This window comes from Zonotrichia leucophrys, chromosome Z, assembly GCF_028769735.1.
Source record: "Zonotrichia leucophrys gambelii isolate GWCS_2022_RI chromosome Z, RI_Zleu_2.0, whole genome shotgun sequence".
In the NCBI taxonomy this organism is placed as follows: domain Eukaryota; kingdom Metazoa; phylum Chordata; class Aves; order Passeriformes; family Passerellidae; genus Zonotrichia; species Zonotrichia leucophrys.
The window spans coordinates 29,754,887-29,776,717 of record NC_088200.1 but is presented as its reverse complement, the minus strand read 5'-3'; the positions used below and the strand labels follow the sequence as shown (position 1 = coordinate 29,776,717).

The following is a 21,831-nucleotide window of genomic DNA, read 5'->3' as shown; positions in this document are numbered from 1 at the left end:
TAAGTTTCAATAAACCCATAAAAGACAAACTTTTAGGGCTAATTCTTCCAAATAGTTTTAACAAAAAAAAAAAAACCAGCAAGAAAAAAAGCACAGACCAATTTCTGGAAACTATCTGACCAAACTCAGAGGTTTGCAGTTAGGCATTAACATGAAAAACAACTCCTGTGATACTCCACGCCTAAGTCAAGAAAACATTTTCTTTCACCTAATTGTACATATGCCTGGTCCAGCAATTAGACATGGGAACAGAGAGTTCTTTCATTATTAAACCTTTCTAACTTTGAATAGGCACAAACATCCCAGACATAATTAAACTGGGAAACAAAGGGCAGGTCAGGAAAAGATATTTTAAAACTGTATTAGAGGACATAGTCTACCCAGCTTAAAGTTACTGGTTCCATATTTTACCAGGTTTCATAAACATTCTTACAGCTGCCAGCTTTCTGATGTTGCCAACAAGTTTGACCTATATATAAGAAATAATATTATAAGTATGATCTCTGTTCAAATGATCTGACACATATTTGATAGCTCTAGGGTACTCTTCATTCTCAGGAAGGTATTTTTGAAAGGTGAAAATGTGAAATCTGAAAACAGATCACAAAACATAAGAATGGGATGTCAGCAAGGCACCCCCACTGCCACAGGCAGGATTTACTAAGCTTAAACCCTTTGTGATCAGCTTGGCTGCCAACACTAATGCATTTCTTGCTTGTTTTCCAACTTCAGTTGGACCAACAACTATCAAATTATACTGCAACACATTCTAACGTTATAAAGGTTCTTTCTACCTTCTTTCCCGGCTATTCAGGTCCGTACCTAAGCTATGCCAAAGAGTCAAAGATGCATCTACATTCTGTGTCCACAAAAGCATTTGCAACCTTTCTTCAGGTTGCCTACATACCATCTACTACTTTTAAATTAAACAAAAACAACATTTAAAGTATTTTAATAGAACAAATGTCAGTAGCATAAAATTGCTTTTATTACTGACATGAAACTATACATCTACCAGGAAGTTTTCTCTTGCATACACACAACACAAACACCGTTCAGTAACTAATAAAGCAGCTGATGCACTCCCAGCATTAACAGAAGTAAACCTAGTGAGGTAAACACCACAGAGTCAAACACAATTCCAGGGCTTTCAGAAACTCTCCTGGTAACAAAAGAGCAGGCCCAAAATTCATAATGAATGTTTAAGTCACCATTCCCTATCTGAACTGCCATTCTCTAACTGAACTGTGGTAAAAGCTAACTTGGCTCAGACTCTCAGCTACTGAAGCAGAGCTGCACAACTCTAGAAAGAAAAAGATACTGAAATATGGCTATCCTCATACTATTAACACTCAAATACATTTAAAAGTCTTTAGTCTGACTGGTCAAACTATTGTCTCATCTCAGCAACAGCCTCTTGTGACCAATTCAAGTAAAGTGTAGTGACCTTAGTGACCTCAACAACAAAAGTGTTCCATAGCCCATAAATTTAGATAAAAGTGATGTGTTGCTGTGTTGTGAATAATAGAATAGTTTAGTGTGAAGAAAGAAATCCTGTTCTTAAGTTTTACATCTTGAGGGAGGATCTGAAAGAAGTCTGTAAAGAATTTTGCTTTAAGTAACATGCAGTAATTAATCCAATATTCAATTAAATAAAAATTAATTCTGAAGTTTTATGAAGTATGATCTTCAATAATAAGGTACTGACTGCGAAGGAATAATGAACAGCTGATTCCAGATGATATACAGTGAAGAGATTTATCATAAATATTACTCAGTCATCTGCTTTGAGCCACATTTGCAGCTGAAATAAGACTCCACAAAATACACCCAACCAACGCACAGAAAAGGTTGGGCTGGGCTTTTTTTATGATTGAGTCAACAAGGTCCTTTTGTAACAGAAACTATTTCTTACCTGTTGTAAACCAGTAAGAAACCCTATATTCTAAACGAATTTGTGTTATCTGCATAGTATCTGGGGAAAGTTGATGTATAGTCTCTGTCTTACAAAAATAAGTAACATGCTACAAAAAGGGAGTCAGAAACCTACTGCATGAATCAAAGTCAAGACTTCCGGGAAAAGGCTAAGAAACAACTCTTAGGGTCAACACCCAAACCTGCAAAAACAACAAAAATTAAGTCAAAACAAGTACCACTAGTTTATCTTGTACTTACCAAATTTAATGAAGAAATCAAACAGTAAAGACTATAGTCAATTTTCCTCACACTACTACATTTTTCTTTTTAAATTCACACACAACAAGTGAAATCACACTTAAGAACAACAATAGAGGGATTCAACACTTTAGTTGATGCAATAACAAACTATTCCAGGGATCAGGGACATGAAATGTCTAAGGAATCTGGCTTACTTTGCCTCACAAAATGAAGACATAAGACTTATTTAAAAAGTGGTTATGAACATCTAAAGGAGAAAATTTCAGCAAGAAAGGAGATGTGTTAATCCAATACACCACCAGAATCACAGGGTATCAATCCCAGTAGATTGAAGGTGGACAGACACATGGTCCTGAAAATCATAAGAACAATATTCTGAAATAGCTTTAAGACTCAGACAAATATTTGAACCTGTCGATTTCTATTATACTTCTAAATCAGACCCCAATAATTGTAACTAAAGAGTTTAGCATGCAGGATGGTGCATTACACAAAAGTAACACTGTAAGAGCTAATCCACTTTTTTCCCTATTTTCAGTGCTAACCACGCAAGAGTGATGTCTCTCCAGCAACTTTTTTCTCTCTCCTCAGCTATTTGAAATAAATATACAGTTTAAAAAATGAATTTTTTAAGCACAAAGAACACCCATTACAACTAAAATGTAAGTAAAATTCTGGTTTTTCCTGCAATAACTTAAATAGAATTCAACACAATACAAAAACAGAGAATACCCTTCTATTCATGAATTTTTATATTAGCCTGGTTTCCGATTACTTTAGCAAAGTGGTTCCTCAAACTTCATCTTAATACTAAAATTTTCTCCTTATCTGCAATTATTCACTATTACTGGTACAAGCAAACTTACTAGCATTTAAGTTTCATTTGCAAAACTTGTTTATAACACACAGATCAAGGAGATGCAGATAAACAAACTAGCTGAAATAGTGTTATGAAGTACATCTTGGCTCTAACAAACACAATTTGTCGCATTTTAATAAAGTTCTGTAACTTCTTGCAGTAAAGATTAATTTATTTTAACAGTTGGGGTTTCTTTCTCTATTTATTTACCGGGGGGAGGGGGTGGAGGACACAGGCAGAACAAAATGCTTGCTCATTCTCACACCATTTGTGCTAAATTTGGGACGGCTGCCACCACAGCCATGCTAGTCATGGATTTCATGCTGTTCACTCCGAGGCAATTCCACCAAGCAGGCGGACTGGAGTACATGGCACTACTTTCCAACCCCTAGTGAAGCCCAAGAGCACCACAGGCTATGCACAGTGCAGAACTCCTGCAGGTATCTGTTACTCCAGATTGTATCTCTGTGCAGCACAAAAAAATGGGAATACACTGCGGTGACATACCAGAGTCAGTACAGGGTAACCTCACTAATGCTGCAGTACACCAGGAAGCACTTGGGCTGCCAAATGTTATGAAGAAAAAGGGTAAGACATGAACACAGACCTAGACTATTTTTCCCCCATGCCAAGCATCTGTAAAACACTGAAAACAGTTAGCACAGACAAAGCTTTAAAATAAATAAAATGAAAAATAAAATAAACTAAACAAAAAATAAATTACAAATAAAGTAAAAATAAGATCTTAAATAAAAAGCAATGAAGTTTTTAAAAAACAAAATGAGAAAGTCTCCAGCTCATACTGTAGAAAATTTACAGTGTAAGCAGACTACTATCACATAGTAGAAACTCATATAAAGTCTTCTGCACTGCTTTTAATGACACAGTAGAATAGCAAATTCCTTGACAAAAGTATTTAATCTGGCCTTAAATGTATAATGAAAACAAAGGCTACTTACAGAAAAACATAATTCACCTGATCACTTGTGGTCCCTTTTAAAGACAATTGTTTACCCAGAATTTCTTCTAGATTTAATTGTATTAATCAAACTTTTACAGCGTTAAAAAATTAATCTCCCTTTAAGATTTACACAACACTGAAACCCGCCACAGAGCATCTCTGGAATACAGGAATCAGAAAAGTGACTGTTGTGAGAATTGAGCTGGAGGCAATCTCTGCACTGTCTGTGAGGCGGACACGAGAGCCCATAGATGGCAGGGCAAAAGAAATCACCTTCTGAAATACTGCAAGATGGCAGGGCAGAGAAAGCAGATGTAATAAAAGCATTTGGGATTTCAGTTCTCTTGTACTGAGAGTCTCTAGTCCCATTAATAGTATTAACAAACCTCAAGTCTCCCTCATCATTTGCATCTTCACACAGTTCTACATGAGAAGTGAGTTTAATGGCTTACTAATTTTAAATTTGGAAAGGACTTGAAAAATTAAAACATAACATCCAAAGATAACTCTGAAAGACTAATGGCCAACTTGTACTTCCCTAAACTTCAATCTAAGACTAATGGCCAACTTTTACCTCCCTAGAACTTCAAACCAAGTATCAGTCTCTGCCGATTGGAAAGATACTGCGGTCTCTTTATTATCTTTGTGGTCCTTTACTGAACTCTCTCCGCCAAGCCTCACATTTTTTTGTTTCAGGGAGCCTGTAAGAGTGTTACAAATCCTGGAAGGGTGACACAGTCCTCCACACGTGGCTCACCAAGTCTACATACAGGACAAAACTGAACGCCCCTTGACGCACCCGCAACACTCCTCCTAATGTTGCACAGAGATTTTCACTTTACTCCTTACAAGGACACACTGCTGGCTTGACACTGGCTTGCTGTTCAACAGTACCCCCAGGTCCTTCTCTGTAGCTGGCATATGCAGCTGCTGTTCTAGAAAATTCACACTTTCCCCTTGCTTCATGAGGATCCTCTACCCACATTCTTCCATGCAGCAGACCAAACATCAAGTGCTTGTATCAGCCAGTTCCCCTTTCTTATATTATCTGCAAACTTGTTGAGGGTAAACTCTACTCCACTGTCCAGGACTTCAATGAAGATGTTCAATAGCAGGGGCTTCAGCAGTGAACCCTGGGGTACACTGGAACAGCTTTTTTTTAATGGCCTTTGTGCCACAGATTGCATCCCTGCAGACCTGACCATTCATATAGTTCTGGATACATCTCACTGCTCACTTCTCCACACATACTTGTCACCTTTTACCATAGAACACAATGTCAAAAGCCTTACTGAGGTCAAGATAAATACCATCCATTGCTCTTTGTTCATCTACCAAGCTAGCTGCCTCATTGTAAAGGTTTATTAGCTTGCTGAAGTGTGACATCCCCTTCATAAAGCCCTTCTGACTGCTCTCACTCACCTTCCTGTCCATTACATGTTTGGAAACACGTTTCCAGAATCAGTTGGTGCACAACCTTCCCATGGACTGAAGAGAGGCTGACTGGCCTGTAGTTCCCTGGATCCTCCTTCTCATCCTTCCGGATGACAAAATTAATATTTGCTCTCTTCTCTTACGCAAGAACCCCTCCCAATGACCATTAGACCTCTCAAAGATGGCTTTGCAATAACATCAGCACACATGGAGAATGGAACACCCATCATGCAACCATCCTGTCAAGCCCCATGGGCCTACAACAGTATTTAAGTGTTCCCTAACCTGATTCTTTCTTCACTGAGGGTGGAGGAAAAAGGCACAGCGGAACTTGAAGATGACATGAGACCAGAGACAGTCTCCACCCAATTTTAAGGGCGTTGCTTAACTCGTCTAACCAGTATTCAGCTGGAAGAGACAGTCCCATAGGTAGTGAACAGATCTCCAACCTCAGAGAAGCCTCTTCCAGTGAACAAAAAAAGTATTTCCCTAGCTCAGAAACTCATCTTCAGCACTTAAAATAGGTTTCACTACTACACATAAGATACATTTGGTAACACTATCTGTCTGAACTGTGAGAATAAATAAAGACAGCTTCGCTTTTTCATAAAGTTCTAACATGAAGAACAGATAAAAGAGTGACATTACTATAATAAGAAAAAAACCTAGCCAATATATAGTAAAATAGCCAAAACTTCTGCATTTTAAAATTTTAACCTAAAAGTTTTAACTAAAAGTTAAATTTAACTAGAAGTTTAACTAAAAGTTTTAAAATTTAACTAAAAGGTATGTGCTTTTGGAATGGACCTACCATACTACAGGTACACCCTATTTAAATGGAGCTGACTAGAATTTTGTAGGAAAAACAAATTTTAAAATAAAGCCAAAATCGGGAAAAAAAAAACCTAAACAACCGTGTCAGCTGAACACATCACCAGAAGACAAGGAAAACCACAGGAAATCAGTTCTGTATCTTCAGGTCCTATACTGAAGCTTTCTCTCTGTGTAATCTGTATCATTTCTTAGGAAATAGTGTCTGTGACACTTAGAAACTTGAGAAATTGTCAAAAGACCACTAAAACAAAAGGTAATATAAACTCAAACAGCAAGGAATACTTGAAGCTTGTGAATGGAATTTCAAATTTAGCAACAATAGGGGGAGGGGAGGAAAGGTTCAAGCCATGAATCACAAAAATTAGAAAAGAGATACAAATTTCTTGATGCTCCCTGAAGACCAGTTTACAAGTTCAGACAATTGATTTGCACAGAGAAAACCTCAAACAGAATAAATGTCAAAAGCACTGACATGATATACAAATTTATATTTTCCAAGGGAATCTAAAAATAGTAGGAATGCATATCTAAGCGGCACATTCCTATGAGCTTTAATCCAATGCCTCATAGATTATTATCACAGTAAGTACAGCACACCACAAATTACATAGGGGACCCTTCACTTCACTTCTCAACTACACGCATCTGCCAAACTACTCTCACTCTGTCAATGTAATTTTTAGCATAATATTTATAAATGAGACAGAAGAAGGTTGTAAGCTGTGAGAATTAAAGAACACTACAATGTTGTTATAAGAGCATGGAAAGAAAACATTATATGCAGTGTCTCAATTTGCTGCTACTGCTTTGTTTCCTTGATAAGGAGCTCCAGCATACATATCAAATTCTTATTTCATCAGAAGACAAAAAAGAGCATATGTATGAACTTCAGAGGGTCCAACAAAATAGTTAGAACACTGGCCCTTCAGTCCTCCCACAATGTGCCAGCTTCAAATTTTGGCTTCAACTCTGCACCTTTAGCCAAAGGAAAACTGTTGGAGATTTTTTCAGAAATGACTTAAAAGGCAGCTGTGAGGAGCAAATTCTCACAGCCTGTTTCTGTAAACAACTAGGTTCTCAGGGTTCTCAGACAGTTTTCTCATAACAGGTAACTATTCTATCTTTGGCTGTTTTGGGAAAGTAAAAGTAAGTTTTGAGAACACAAATCTTGGTATTCTAAACAAAAGGAGCAGTTGAAGTTTTCTCTACAGCCTATCAGGAGCTCAGATTTTGCAATATGCATGAAGTGAATTAGCACTGTTATAAAAGGTGTCTAATTTGATCAATAAACCGAAGTCGATGCTGACCAACAAAGATGGGTCGTCTTCCTTCACTTCAACAGAAAACTACCAATATTGGTCTGAATTAGGCAAAGAAACTACATGCACAAGACTCAGCCATCAGCCTACACACTCCTTCTTCAAATACAGGATCATTCAGGACATTTTTCATACTAAGCAGATCTTAAAAATAACCCACACTACCAAAAGTTTTTTCTTCTGCCATAAAACACATCTTTTTCTTTTTTCAAAAGAAAAATTTTCAGTGATAGCGGATCCTTCTCTGTTATCCCTCCCTGCTATCTCTAGTTAAGAGTAGCACTAATTTGAAATCAAGTTGCTAAATGTAAGGTCTAAACAATACTTTTATTTAAAATCTATAAATCTCAATTTTCATTCTCCTTTTGAAGACACAGTTTACTCAATATCTTCCTTACTATTCTGTGATCCATGTAGCTCCAACAAATCAAAATAAGCTAATTTTAAGTTATTTTGCTATTCAAAATTTGTATGTCACTAAAACAGAAAATAATATTCAAACCCTTACACAAGCTTTATGAGTTTCTGAAACTGGAAGCATTTCTACTGATCACAAATTGCTGCAATAGCATGACAAACACTTCAACTGAAGATTCTTTCTTTCCTTCTTTCTTTCCTCGCTGTGTAAATGAACAGCCATAACAACAGAATAAGTTTACACCTTTACAGTCAAACTTCTAACGCTCTGAAGGAAAAAGTATCATGCCACCCCTTGTGGCATTTCAATGAAAAACTATTTTTAAAAAAGATTAGGCTTGGGTATGGTAATTCCCTCAAGTTTTTTGGTTTTCTAAAATTTATTGCCTAAGATTGATACCTTCAACAGAAAGGAAAGGGAGCTGAATTTTTGAAGGTCTCTTCCACTAATTAAACAAAAAACTCTGAAACAGTTCAACTGTAGCCTCTTATTTCTCAATGATGCTACTGGTGAGCAAGCAAAACCTCTAGTTTGTTTTTGTTATCCCCATCATCCAATACAGAACTGTCCTCATATATACTGTACCACTGGACAACACAGAAGAACAGAAGAAGATATCCATACAATTTGTAATTTGCCTTCTTGCCTCACGTTTTAAAAAGAAGTATAAAAACTAAGGTTTCCTGCAGAACACTAAGGAAGGAGCAAGGCGCTCTGCTAGATCTGAGCACTGACACTTACATATGAGGAGTATGCAGAGTCAAAATATAATGTCAGTTTTTTAACCAATTAAAGCCAACACATTCTTTAGTACAACCACAGACTTAATACTTACCTTTACAGAGACTTAGCACAAGTATAGAAAACCCAACAAAAAAAATCCACCTTCATTTCTACTTTGTGCTTAAATTCCTTATGGGAGAATGAACCAACTAAAGCACACTGTGTTTTGCTTAAGGATCTAGAATATGAGCACTGCTTTTTATCATACGGTCCCCTTTACTATATACAGTTATGGTTCACAATCAACCAGTTTTAACATTACCTCTGCTAATCAAATATAAATGTCACAACAATCAAAACATCTTTTAAGAAATGTTTTAGATATAGATGAAGCTGCTAAATCCTTTGGATAACATAATGATGACTTTTTAACAAAAAAAAAGTTTCTGTTTTTGCATTTTACTGAAACATAGATTTTAAAAAAAATGCAAGCTATTTCATAACATGAAATAACTTCACATTTACAGCCAGGTTCAACTGAGTAACTTCAATTCACTACAGCCATGTTCCTTCTCCTTGAGAAGAAACATTTGGTGTGTAATGATTCCACTAAATGGTACTGACCATTTAGCAAAAGCCTGATAGATGCTCATTTCTTGCCCTTTAACAAGGTTCAAATTCAAAAGCTAAAGTGTGAGTTGAATTACATCACAGCACTAGTCAGCATATTTTATGGAGGAAATCACCAGAAATGCTTCAGCACTTGGGAACTGTCACAAGAAAGAAGTAGCAGCTAATAAAGGCAGAAATTTTGCCCTATGCTGAGCATATAAAGCAGATAACAACTTATTTCAGCTGTTTCCCTGACTGTGTCTACCCAAGACATGAAAGGAGGAGACTGTGGAAGAGTTGACAGCACCACACAGCGTATTATCATCAGGTATCACGTTCAGTTACTCAAACACAGAGTAAGAAAAAACAAAACAAAAAGTGTGAAAAGTTTTGTTCACATCTGTTTATAATAAGGTCTGCAAATAGTTGTCTTTGCAGGACAGAATTTATTCCTACTACTAAAAAAAGGAAATAAAAGCAACTTCCTCAGGCATTACTGATGAACAGTCACTACAACAGTTCTAGCCACACAAGTTAAACAGATTAACCTCGTTAGAATAAAAAAAAAAAGGAGCACAAAGTACATTAACTTGTAGAACACTAAATATCTGCACAATTTGCCTCTATCATTTTACTGATGTAATTCTGTTTCAGCTTGCTGCAGATTAAAGCAAAGCTGAAACAAATAATTATTCTCAAAAGTTTCCACCAACACTTTTTTCACATAGTAGAGCAACCTGCACCATTCTGAAGAATTAGCCAGTACAAATGTACCCATTTTAAGAATCTACCAGAATAAACACATCAGTAAAAGACACAACCTGCTGACAGTTATCCCTCTACAAAAGGTATGTTTACATCAAGGTTTAAAGTATAAGCTCTCAAGAGCAAGGACATTATCTTCATAGTTGTCTGTAAAGCATTTAACAGACTATAAGCACTTGAAAAAAAAAATATAGGGAAGAAATTAAAGTGGACCAGCATGCTTGGCATTCTCGTCTCAGTAGGTATGAATTATGTTTAGGTTACAAGGGCACAGCTGTAAAACACTCCTGAATTCTTGTCAAACACAAATGTTCACAAACAGGAAAAAAAAATACACTCTACAGAATCCCTGAAGATAAGGAGCTAACGTGTATATCTCAAACACCAATAGCTGGATAACTGCAGAGCCAACCAATGGTTTGTGGAAAATGGGATATGGCTGGAGAAGGGGCCATGCAGGGGTAGGACAGCACTCTTCTGGGACAAGCATCCTCATTCTAGTCCACAGAGACACAACAAACAAAAGACAGAAACAGCACAGAAGCGAGCATGAACTGTTGACCAAAGCCCAGTGCCGCAGGGAGATAATGAGATCATCAGGGATCCCCCAAAACCCCCCAAGCCATTTCCAGAAAGGCCTCAAAGAATGGACCATACAAGATAACTGATCTTCATAGAAAATGAAAACCTTCGTTTCAGGACAAGGAAACTACCTCCAAAAAGCTACCCCACACTGCCTGCACATCCCAGGACATCCCATAGCCAGACCAAGAGTAGGAATCAGGGCCAGTGATCTCTTTTTCTCTCTTCCTTCCTTTTTCTCTCTCTCCCTCTCCTTAATTCATCTCTTCCCTTCTCTCTTCCTTTCTACCCTATCCCTACCATGTAAGCTGCGTGCTTATACAGTAGGCCAGGGACTGACATACCCGTTTCAATGCCAAGCGTGCAATTTATGTAAAAACCCAGTGATTTTTTGTGGATCCTCCAACTTCTGTTGTCCCTTTCAACCACAAGCATTTATGAATCCTGGGTGCTCCTTTCCCCTATTTCCCAAGTGTAAGTACTGTGAAAGGATAAAATGATTATCCAAACAGAGAGGTGTAAAACCAGAATTAATTTAATGAAGCTAAAAAGCAAACTCCTCAAAACTTCCAGAAGAAGAAGAGTCTAGAAAAAGATGCCACCCAAAATAGTAAGTGGGGGATGTAGCTCCTTGATTTCAGTGAGAGCATCTTGAAAAGAAATAGAACTATCTCAGCACTGAAAATTAATAGCTTGGAAAAACAAGCAACACATCACTTTTCTATGAGTTAAGAAGTGAATATTTCTATTATTCTCATGCACATACAATAAACAATCAAATTAAATGGCAACTCACACCAGAATTCTCCATCTATCAAATGCTTTCAAAAAATCATAGTCATACAAGTAGAGGAATATACAAGATCATTCTTTTCTATTGGTTTGGTTCTTTAATAAGTGGCTCAGCTCCCCAGTCAGTCCCAGCCACACCTAGGCTCAATACACAAGAGCCACAAGCCATAGCCAGAGATTACAGCAACAGAGTCCTACTCCTGTTCCCTAGTTTCCATATTTTCAAAACAGCAAAACTGAAACAGAAGTTAAAATAACAAAGCAGCAAGGCCATCCAAAGCACAAAACTGAAGCTAGTTCAACTTTTAGATATTGACAACATAGAGATAAGAACTTTAGTGAGACTGAGAATTTACAAAATTTATGTAGATGCAAGTCCTTCATTTGTGGTCAAAATAACAAGCTACAGAAGTCAAAATATACTGCAGCAATTTTTAAATAGAGTTTTGCATGCTTAACTACACTTTTTCTACAAGGTTATAACATATGTAATCTTCCCAAATATCTTTGCACTGCCCTTAAAGAAAACCTTTTTTCCATTAGTTCACTACTGCTAAAAATTCAGTATTGGAGAAGCTTTCAAAAATATTTTAAAATGTGACAACTGAGGTAAAAGTGTAACCTCTACCAGATGCTCACTTTAAAGTCTACCCAATAATGCTTTAATTATTTAAAGCCTTATGAATCATCAGGGTGGGGTGGGGGATAGAGAACTTCAGTAAAATTACCACTGACTTTTGAATTAAGTTGCTCTGTCCATCTTGATTTTCTTTCAGGCAGTAGCAGCTCTGTTGAATGCAAACCTACAACAAATAATTATAAACACATTAATGCCAAAATTAAAAAATATTTAATCACTGTGGAATGAACAAAACTACAATACATCTAAAAATAACAAGGAAGATAAGCCAATTCACCACTAATCAGAAGGAGCTCTTTCTGAAGTGCTACACTTGCAGACCAGTCAGTCCAATTTATTGCTGTTATGAACAAAAATTCGGTAAATATTTTTTTTGTGAGAAAGAGTTACAGGGATGCAGCCAGATCTGTTTCTGCCAGTGTTCTTAGTGCTTTGTTATTGTAATACCGGGTCGTTGAGGCTTATCTCCTCTTTTGTATTAGTAAAAGGCCTGGCTGGGTGCGGTGGATGGCCCTTCCCCAAGGCAGTGCGCTCTTCCAACATAGGGAAGACACCTGAGAGGGTGGGGGGGGGTTATGCAAAGTGACTCCAAAGTCCAGAATGCTTTGTGGGACCACGACTCCAAATGCAACGAGAAAACCCCAAAAACAACGAGCCAAATAAGAATTGAGAGACTAAAGTGATGTCTGGACATGAGGAGCCAAGTGCTGAGCCTGCAGAGATGCGGAGCCCCTCTCGCCCTGAGCAGAGAGTCGTCCCAACGCCGGGACTAGCCATCTGGGAAGTTCAAAGGATCAACACCTGACAGGGACATCACGCCCTAGAGGCTCCCACGAGGACTGGATCCCCCGGCTCTGCCCCTAGCGGACAGAGCTGTGCATATCCTCCTCCTCTGAGTCGCCCTGGTAGGCACGACGGGGACTGCAGCCCTGCCGGGACGCCCAATCCTGAGCTGATCACTTTTAATAAAGGCATTAAAAAGGAGAAGAAGTCTCCTGGCCCTGTTTATTTCAGCTGGGGCCTCGTCCGGGATAGCCACGCCGCAAGAAGACTCAAGACTGGCCATCTTGGACTTCAGGACAGCTGGCTACCAGGACCAGAGAGATCGGCTCAGGAGCAGCGACGCAGAGGAGCACCGGAGCACCGGACTGGTGAGAAAGCCGGTGGCGGGAGCGGGAGACGTGCGCACGTGTGTGTGAATGAGACGAAGGCCGGCAGCCGGACCTTCGAAGTGAGAGCGGACCTCTAAGTACCGCGGTTCCGGACTCCTGCAAAGGAGCCGGCTGGGAACAGGGGGCGGAGCTTGGAATTAGCATGAGTGAGTTGTCTCCCAAGGGGGAATAAAGGGCCCCCCCCTCTGGGTGTGCAGAGGGAATATTTGTATGAGTGGCACGCACCCAAAATAGGTCCTGACAGAGTGAAGTCAGGCAGATTTGTCAGTCCCGAGAAGGATTCAGGTAAGATTTTGTCAGTCCCGAGAAGGATTCGGGTAGCTCACAAGCCCTGCAGGCAAAAGTAAGTCCTGGCACAGGAGCCAGGCACAAACCCCAGCGAAGGAGGCTGTGGTTTGCTTTTAAGTCCTGATACGGTGAAGCCTAAAAATTGGCGGGTTAGGCAAACTAAAAAATCAGGCAGTTGTTTTTCCTGACTGAGGGAGTCAGACACGACCCGGATTCTTAGGCCGAGGTTTTGTGTGTTCAAGTCCCGATAGATGTAAGACCTGACGTGGGGAAAGTTAGGCAATCAAGAGATCGGGCAGTTGTTTCAGTATAAAGTCCTGAGCATCAGGCAGAAATCTGAAGTTTCAGTGGAGGAGGCTGAAGCTCCTCAAAGAAGGTTCTTTTTGAAATTACCAGTCAGTAAAGGCACCTTTGGGATTTTTTACTGTTCAGACCTGTAAAATGGGAGGGTGTAATAGTAAAAAGACCGGCAAGAGGCTGAGGGACATACCTCCCAATAGTCCCTTAGGAGAACTGCTAGTAAAATGGGATTCTATGGAGGCCACGGAGGGATTAGATAAAGCGAAAATGATCCATTATTGTATGGAAGTGTGGCCAGAATTAGAGATACAAGGAGGATGGCCTTGGTGTGGGACAAAGGATAAGTGGATGTGCCAACAATTAAATAATTATCTGACAGCTTGAGGAGATACTGATCCTGAGCAATTATTGTATGTAGCTTGCTGGTTAAAGAGCGCTGTTGGGGATGAAGGGGTGCAAATTTGTAAGGTACAGAGGAAGAAAGAGGGGAATGAAGGAGGGGATGATAGGACTAGTAAAAGATGGGATCCCCTGGATTATCTGCCTCCTTCTGCCCCTCCACCTTATAATCCTCTTCTTCAAGCACCTCAAATGGCAGGTCCGGTTCTTCCCCCGGCTGCCATCTCACTACCACCTGTTCAAACTCCTCCTTCTACCTCTTCAGTTTCCACTATGATAAACCCAGTATCCCCTCCAGCTCCTTCTGCACCACCACAAGTGCCTACTCCACCTGCTGCATTCTCCACCCCTTCTCCAGCTGCACTTAATATTCACTCAGGCTCTTCTCCGCCTCCTATTGCTGTCCCTTTACCTCCTCCTAGTTGGGGCACAAATGCCTCCTCGCCCGATAAACAGCTATCAGCCAATACACCTGCTGATGGGCAGAAAGTTCAAGGTAACCCAGATATCCCTCAAAGTAGTTTGGCATCTGAAGATGGGCCATACTGTAGCACCAGATCCAAGACCTCCAAGGCAGAGAGACTCTTTCCCCTCAGAGAGGTTCCTATGGGAGGAGTAGTGGGAGGTATTGGCTTTGTGAATGCTCCCCTAACTGCTTCTGAGGTGAGAGGATTCAAGAAAGAGTTGGGGCATTTAGTTGAGGACTCAGTGGGCATAGCCAACCAAGTGGATCAATTTCTAGGTCCAAATATCTACACTTGGGGGGGAGATGAATTCCATCCGGAGTATATTATTTTCCCCAGAAGAGGTCCAGATGATTAGGGTGGCTGGCATAAGCATTTGGGAGAAAGATAACCGTCCAGGACCCCAGGTGCCATCAGGTGAACAGAAATTGCCACTAACGGATCCCAGCTGGAACCCTAACCAGGAGGAGGGGAGGAAGGCCATGATGGAATATAGGTCTTTGATAATACGGGGGATCAAAGAGTCAGTTCCCAAAGGAACTAACACCCAATTGGCATTTGAGGGCATGCAGGAGAAAGAGGAAGCTCCTGCTGCCTGGCTTAACCGCCTAAGGCGGAACTTCCAGTTGTACTCTAGAATAGACCCAAACACCCCAGAAGGTCAAATGCTACTAAAAGTCCAATTTGTTACCAAATCTTGGCCTGATATACGGAGGAAACTGGAAAAGATGGAAGATTGGCAAGAGAAGGACATTAATGAGTTATTAAGAGAGGCATTGAAGGTGTATTTAAGGAGGGAGGAAGAAAAGGCAAAGGCCAAGGCTAACATCATGGTTGCTGTAGCTAGAGAAAGTGCAGGGTGGGCGGGTCCACCACCAGGAGGAGGCAAGGATAGGCCTCTTGTACAGTCAGGTGCAAAAGGGATAGAGACACCTCAAGTCCCTTTGAGAGAACGACATTGCTATTACTGTGGAGAGCCAGGACACGTCAGGAAGTTTTGTAGAAAGTTCAGTCTCGATGTGGCAATAGCCAGGGAACAAGATAATTTAGGGAAGATCCTTAGAAGTGACGAGTAGAGGGTCAGGGGCTTTACACTTTAGGGGACCCGATACAACATCTAGACGAGCCCTTGGTAAACTTTAAGGTGGGATCCCTAAATGAAGAATTAGAACTTTTGGTTGATACAGGAGCAGATAAGTCCTGTCTCAACAAAGTAACATCTGAAGTTAGACAAAACAGCTAGGCAGAAAGGATATCCAATAGCACCAAAACTGGCCAGTAAGACTAAACTTGTAATAAGTGGTGTGAAAGTAAAAGGTACCTTATTGTTTTCTTGTTGTGTGTGTGAGAGTGAGTCACAAGCAAAGTCAGCCTCAACATCCCGGGCAGGTGGGAAGGGGGCAGTGGAAGTGTGTGTGTGACCTGCAAACCAGGGTTGTGTCCCCCGGGCGGGTGGGGGCTGTGACCAAAGCGTGTGTGTGTGTGACCTGCAAACCAGACTAGTGCTCCCCAGATGTGTGAGTGAGCCATAGCTGTAAGAGCGTGAGTGACACGCAGGCAGACTCACAGGTGAATGTGCACCAGAGGCAACCAGAGTCAGGGCCCTTCCAAGAAGCCCAGATATACTGAGACCTGTGGGCCAACCCCAAGGTGAAGGGGGGCTATAGGGACCCGTGATTTTCTAGCAATAAGTTTGTGTCTTAAAGGTGTGGAGGAATGTGTGAAAGTGAATGAGAAATGAGAGAGTGAATATAAGCGAATTAGAAGTAATGTAGATTGTGCGTTACAAGTTTTACCACATCTCCTTAGAGGGAAGTGTATTGTGCAGAAGAAAAGTGTAAAGAAAAAATAAAGGAAAAAAGAGATAAAGTGTCAGGGGTTGAAAGAAGTATTTAAGCTGTAAGTGAAAGTAAGAAACAGAAGCAAGAGATAAATAAGATATTGAAAAATAGAACAGAAAACCAGTGAATTAAATACACAGAAAAATAGGAGAATAAAAGTACTTTGAGAGTTAAGTTAGCTGAGAAATACAACTCCTTGCAAAATACAGAGTATGTAGAAGTTGATAAGAGAAACATACAAGCTATGGAAAAAGAGAAATTACTCTGTTTAATTACATTAAACAGAGAAGCTGAGTTTTGATAAAATCATTAACAGCAGACCATTAATGCCTGTGTTTGAAAGCCCGTTTCAGGTATTCTTCATTACTAAGACGGTTGGACTCACATCACTCTCACCCCTGGTATTGGACCAGGATTCAACACCAAGTTTTTCCCTCTGGCATTCTGGTATTGGACCAGACTGCACCCCATTCTCCCTGGTATTGGACCGGACTCCACCCCTGTCTCCTTCTGGCATTGGGCCAGACTCCCAGTTTCTTCTTCTGGCATTGGACTAGACTCCACCCCTTTCTCCTTCTGGCATTGGGCCAGAGTCCACACCACTCATCTCCGGGCACGGGATAAGGATTCATCCACATCACAAGTTAATTCACCTGAGTATACTGGGATTTAAAGTTGACTCAGAAAGAAGAGTCAAAAAGACAGAACTGTATAGGAAAAATTGGTATCAGAGTTCTAATATTGCTTAAATTGTTTCAAAACTGTTTTGTGTAAATTATGTTGGTAAAAAGTTTAAGGCTGTAAATAAGTAATTCTAGTTTAAGTTCCCCAATATATTTCTAAAGACTCCAGGTTAACCCTCTACAGAACACTCCCCTGGGGGGGAAACTAAAATTTGTAGGGAACAGACCAAGAGAGGCTTAACCAGAGAAGCGGGTAGAAGGGACTCTAAGGAGCTTGGAAGCTTCTCCTCAGAAAAAATTCCCCAAGAGGCAAGGCTGGGTGGGCAGGCTGTGCCAGATGACCCATACCGGACTCTTGGGAAGGGTGGTACTGATGGCTCTGATTGCTGGTGGTGCTCAGGGGAGCCCAGCTGAGCCGTGCAGAGAGTGCTACCAACCCCCCTATGAGGAGGAAGTGAGCTCCTTGTCGAGAGTCCACATCAGTTCTAACCCTGATTGTGTTAACCTCTCCCAATTGGTCCTTTATGAGAAAAATAAGAGAGTGTATTGGATAGCCCAGAATACTGCCACTTTTAGGCAGCCACTCCTAGGAGAGTGCCCTATAGAGGAAGCCTGGTTTCGCTTTGAATGTGATGCTGCCGAAACAAGCTCAGCAGATCTAGTAAAAAGCAAAGAAATGGTGAAAATGGTAAGAAAAATTGTTTGTTACAAGTATTTATATGAGTGTACTGGAAAAGAGATAAACCCCTTTTGGAACACATTTCAGGAGAGCTCTAAACCCCTAAGTTTGATCTCATCTGGCAACTGCATTGCAAGGTGATAAAACCAATTTTCTTATTACCCAAAGAAACTGGATCAAGTTTGGGAGTTCCTATATATAATGATTTGGGAGAAATTAAACAAAACCGGGGAAGTGAAATAGAAATTGAGAAAATCCAAAATTGTAAAAGCCAAGTTCAGATCCCAAAATCTGTGTTGAACAAAGTCATCCGGCTCCAGGCAGTATTAAAAATAAAGAATTCAATTATTAGGGACATTTTAAACGAAATAAAAAAAGATTGGCATGTGTAAATAATCAAGATCAAACTCCTACACTTGATCCCAGTGGGTGGGAGAACTTAGAGATTTTCAGAAAATATGTATGGGAAAAGGTAGTTTTTCTCACTATATGTAGACTTGGAGGATTGCTCTTTTTACTATGCTTATTATCTGTTTTAGTAAAACAGTATTTATTGGCTGTAAAAACCAACCTGAAAAAACCAAGGAAAGTAACAAGGTTAAGTAACTATGATTACCAAAGTGCACAAGAGATTTATAGTAGATTCAAAACAAAAAAATTGCGAGTTGATGCGAGCTTAAGAATTTAAGCTCGATCAAAGAAAAAGAGGGGGGACTGTTATGAACAAAAATTCAGTTAATATTTTTTTTGTGAGAAAGAGTTACAGGGACGCAGCCAGATCTGTTTCTGCCAGTGTTCTTAGTGCTTTGTTATTGTAATACCGGGTCGTTGAGGCTTATCTCCTCTTTTGTATTAGTAAAAGGCCTGGCTGGGTGCGGTGGATGGCCCTTCCCCAAGGCAGTGCGCTCTTCCAACATAGGGAAGACACCTGAGAGGGTGGGGGGGGTTATGCAAAGTGACTCCAAAGTCCAGAATGCTTTGTGGGACCACGACTCCAAATGCAACGAGAAAACCCCAAAAACAATGAGCCAAATAAGAATTGAGAGACTAAAGTGATGTCTGGACATGAGGAGCCAAGTGCTGAGCCTGCAGAGATGCGGAGCCCCTCTCGCCCTGAGCAGAGAGTCGTCCCAACGCCGGGACCAGCCATCTGGGAAGTTCAAAGGATCAACACCTGACAGGGACATCACGCCCTAGAGGCTCCCACGAGGACTGGATCCCCGGCTCTGCCCCTAGTGGACAGAGCTGCGCATATCCTCCTCCTCTGAGTCGCCCTGGGAGACGCGACGGGGACTGCAGCCCTGCCGGGACGCCCAATCCTGAGCTGATCACTTTTAATAAAGGCATTAAAGAGGAGAAGAAGTCTCCTGGCCCTGTTTATTTCAATTGCCATTACAGAACAGGAAAAAACACTGAAGACAATCTTACAATATCAACACACATAAAAGCTAGACTGCATAGCCAGTAAAAAAATTTTTGGTAAAAAAAAAACCTCTGGCTTTCATATGTGACAAAGAATAGTGGAAAGGAAAAAAAAGAGTGAAAATCCCTCTATATTATTACTAGCCTGATCCTGCAAACACATCTAACACAAATGGAAGGAATGGCACATGCAAGCTATCCAGAAGACTTGGTCAAAAAGATACATTTACTCTTGAGACTACAACATTAACATAAAGGCAAAATTCCTTATGGATTTAGTCTAGATATAGCTACTTTTTAATCTCACATAAAAATCACACTCTTATGTACACGTTTCTTCTTGTAGCTGTATTCTTCAAAGTCTTAAGGAATTATTCCATTATAAAAGCCAGCAAGTAAAAATTAACAAGCCTCAACATTCAACATTCTCAAAAAACAAAACAAAAAACTACCACCAAAGAACCTCTAACCAGTAAAAATTACAGGTTTAACTGTTCTACCGATAAAATGTTTTTTCAAGTGAAAACTGAATTATGAACACTTCAACACTTACCTAATCCAAGAGGACCACACAAGGCACAAGGCGCTAGTACTGCGTGATTTATAGTTTTCCAGTTTGTTTTCCTTGAGATAATATCCCGAGGTCCTGTTGATACTATATTCGTGGCAGTTTGACATAGATTTGACCTCACAGAAATCAGCTACCCATCCTTCTCGTTTACAGATTCTGCAAGGCTATTTACAAAGTCTGCCAAGGTCTGTCTTAAAGGCCTTTTCTTTTCTCTGACAGCTTCTTCTCTTGTCTATTGCATGTAGATACCATTATATGCAGCATCAGCTCCAAGTGAAATACAGTTTTTACTCCACAGACTGTGATGTCAAAAACCCAAATTTCACATATGAACTGAAGAACATTTCCTACCTTCCGGTAGCAGAGGCATTTGTAAACAGTTATCAGGATACCTCCATACTGCTTGTGAGCAACAACATTTTTCAAGAAAAATATTAAATAAAATACAAAAGAAAAAAGTATAAACAAGCACCTATTAAATTCTTCATTTATAAAATCGGTCTCACTGCAAAATGAAAGACGACTATGTCAGAAAATCTAAAAAATGAAATAAGGGGGGAAAAAAAATCTGCCATGAAACTTTTCAGCAATGTCCACACAGTGACTCAGGCCACATTTAACCTGCAGCCAATTAACAAAACTGGTTAAGCCTTTGACTCAGAATGTTGCCGAGAAGAAAAAGAGTACGTAGAAAGAGGAAAGCACTTTATTTTTGCAGCTGAAGTATTCAGAACTTCATAAATTTAGCTATGTATCCATGCCATGCGGACAAAAGAATCCGAGGGTGATGTGCTCAACACTGCTAGAAGAAAAAAACCTCACGATTTCCTCAGTTCTCTTCCCAGATGCCCACTGCTTGTTTGAGAGGCCTTTTCTGGACAAAGCACGCGCAAGTTATCCCAGAACAGTGTCCGATATTTCTTCCTTTCACAGGAAGAAATGCTGCAGGTCAGTATTCACCTTTTCTCTTCTCTGCCAGCTGAAGCAAAAGGCTACAAACATCAAGGACTGACTCTATCGTTCAAGCAACCTCAGGTAAAAAGAACCAGAAAAATCAGTTCTCCCCTATGAAATCCGGACTGGCGTTAGACAAACACGAAACAAACAAAACCCAAACGCCTGAATCTTAAAACCAGAAGCAAACAGGAACCTGGATCGCAAAGAGCACACACGGACGCAGCCGCGGAGCCGAGCCCGCGAGCGGAAGCCTGGGTTACACCTCCACTCGCAGCCACAGAGGGCGGCGGCGGTGTTTGACGGGGGGCGCAGCCTATCAGCGGAAACCTCCTCCTGCCGCTCGGCCGCGGCAGGAAAACAGGCCGGGGCCTGGAGCCACGGGCAGTGGGGGCTGGGAGGAGAGAGTGGGGGGAAAACAGGCAAAGAAAGAAAGGGTCATGTCTCGTTTTATTGGCGAAGCTGAACAGATGTACAGAAGGCATCCGGGCGGGAAGCGCTGACCTGGGCCAGCGGGAGCCGCCGGAGGGGCAGCGGGAGCCGCCGGGGGAACCCCAGCGAGGCCCGGGCCATGCTTCCTTTCCCGGGCTGTGGGGACAGACAGACGCCGCTGCCGGGGTATGCGGACACAGGCCGCCCGCTCCGGAGTGTGCGGGCACACAGAACCCCAGCTCTCGGGGCGGGCACACGGAGCCCCGGCTCTCGGGGTCCGCGACCTCTCGCTGCGGCTCCGCCGAGCACCCGTCCTCGGCCGTCCTGGCGACAGCCCCGCCTCCGCCGCCGGGGACGGCTCCCCGTGCCGCCCCCGAGGGCGGTCCGGGCAGCACGGCGGGGCAAGGAGCGTGGCGGCCCGCCTGCCCTGAGTCCGCTCCGCGCCCGTTCCCGGGGCTGTCCCGGGCTGTTCCGAGTGCCCCCCTCGCCCCACCACACGCGCGCGCACA

General features: G+C 41.2%; 1 protein-coding gene across 1 annotated transcript in view; it reads right to left on the bottom strand.

Annotated features, from left to right (window-relative positions):
- GPBP1 (GC-rich promoter binding protein 1) overlaps positions 1 to 21,146 on the bottom strand; it is a 41,551-nt gene extending 20,405 nt beyond the window's left edge. The window contains exons 1-2 of the mRNA XM_064736643.1: positions 19,919 to 21,146; positions 12,213 to 12,280 (exon numbers count right to left, since the gene is read on the bottom strand). The gene's annotated coding sequence lies outside the window, so the exon portion shown is untranslated. The remainder of the gene's footprint in view (positions 1 to 12,212; positions 12,281 to 19,918) is intronic.
- Positions 21,147 to 21,831: the final 685 nt, after the last annotated feature.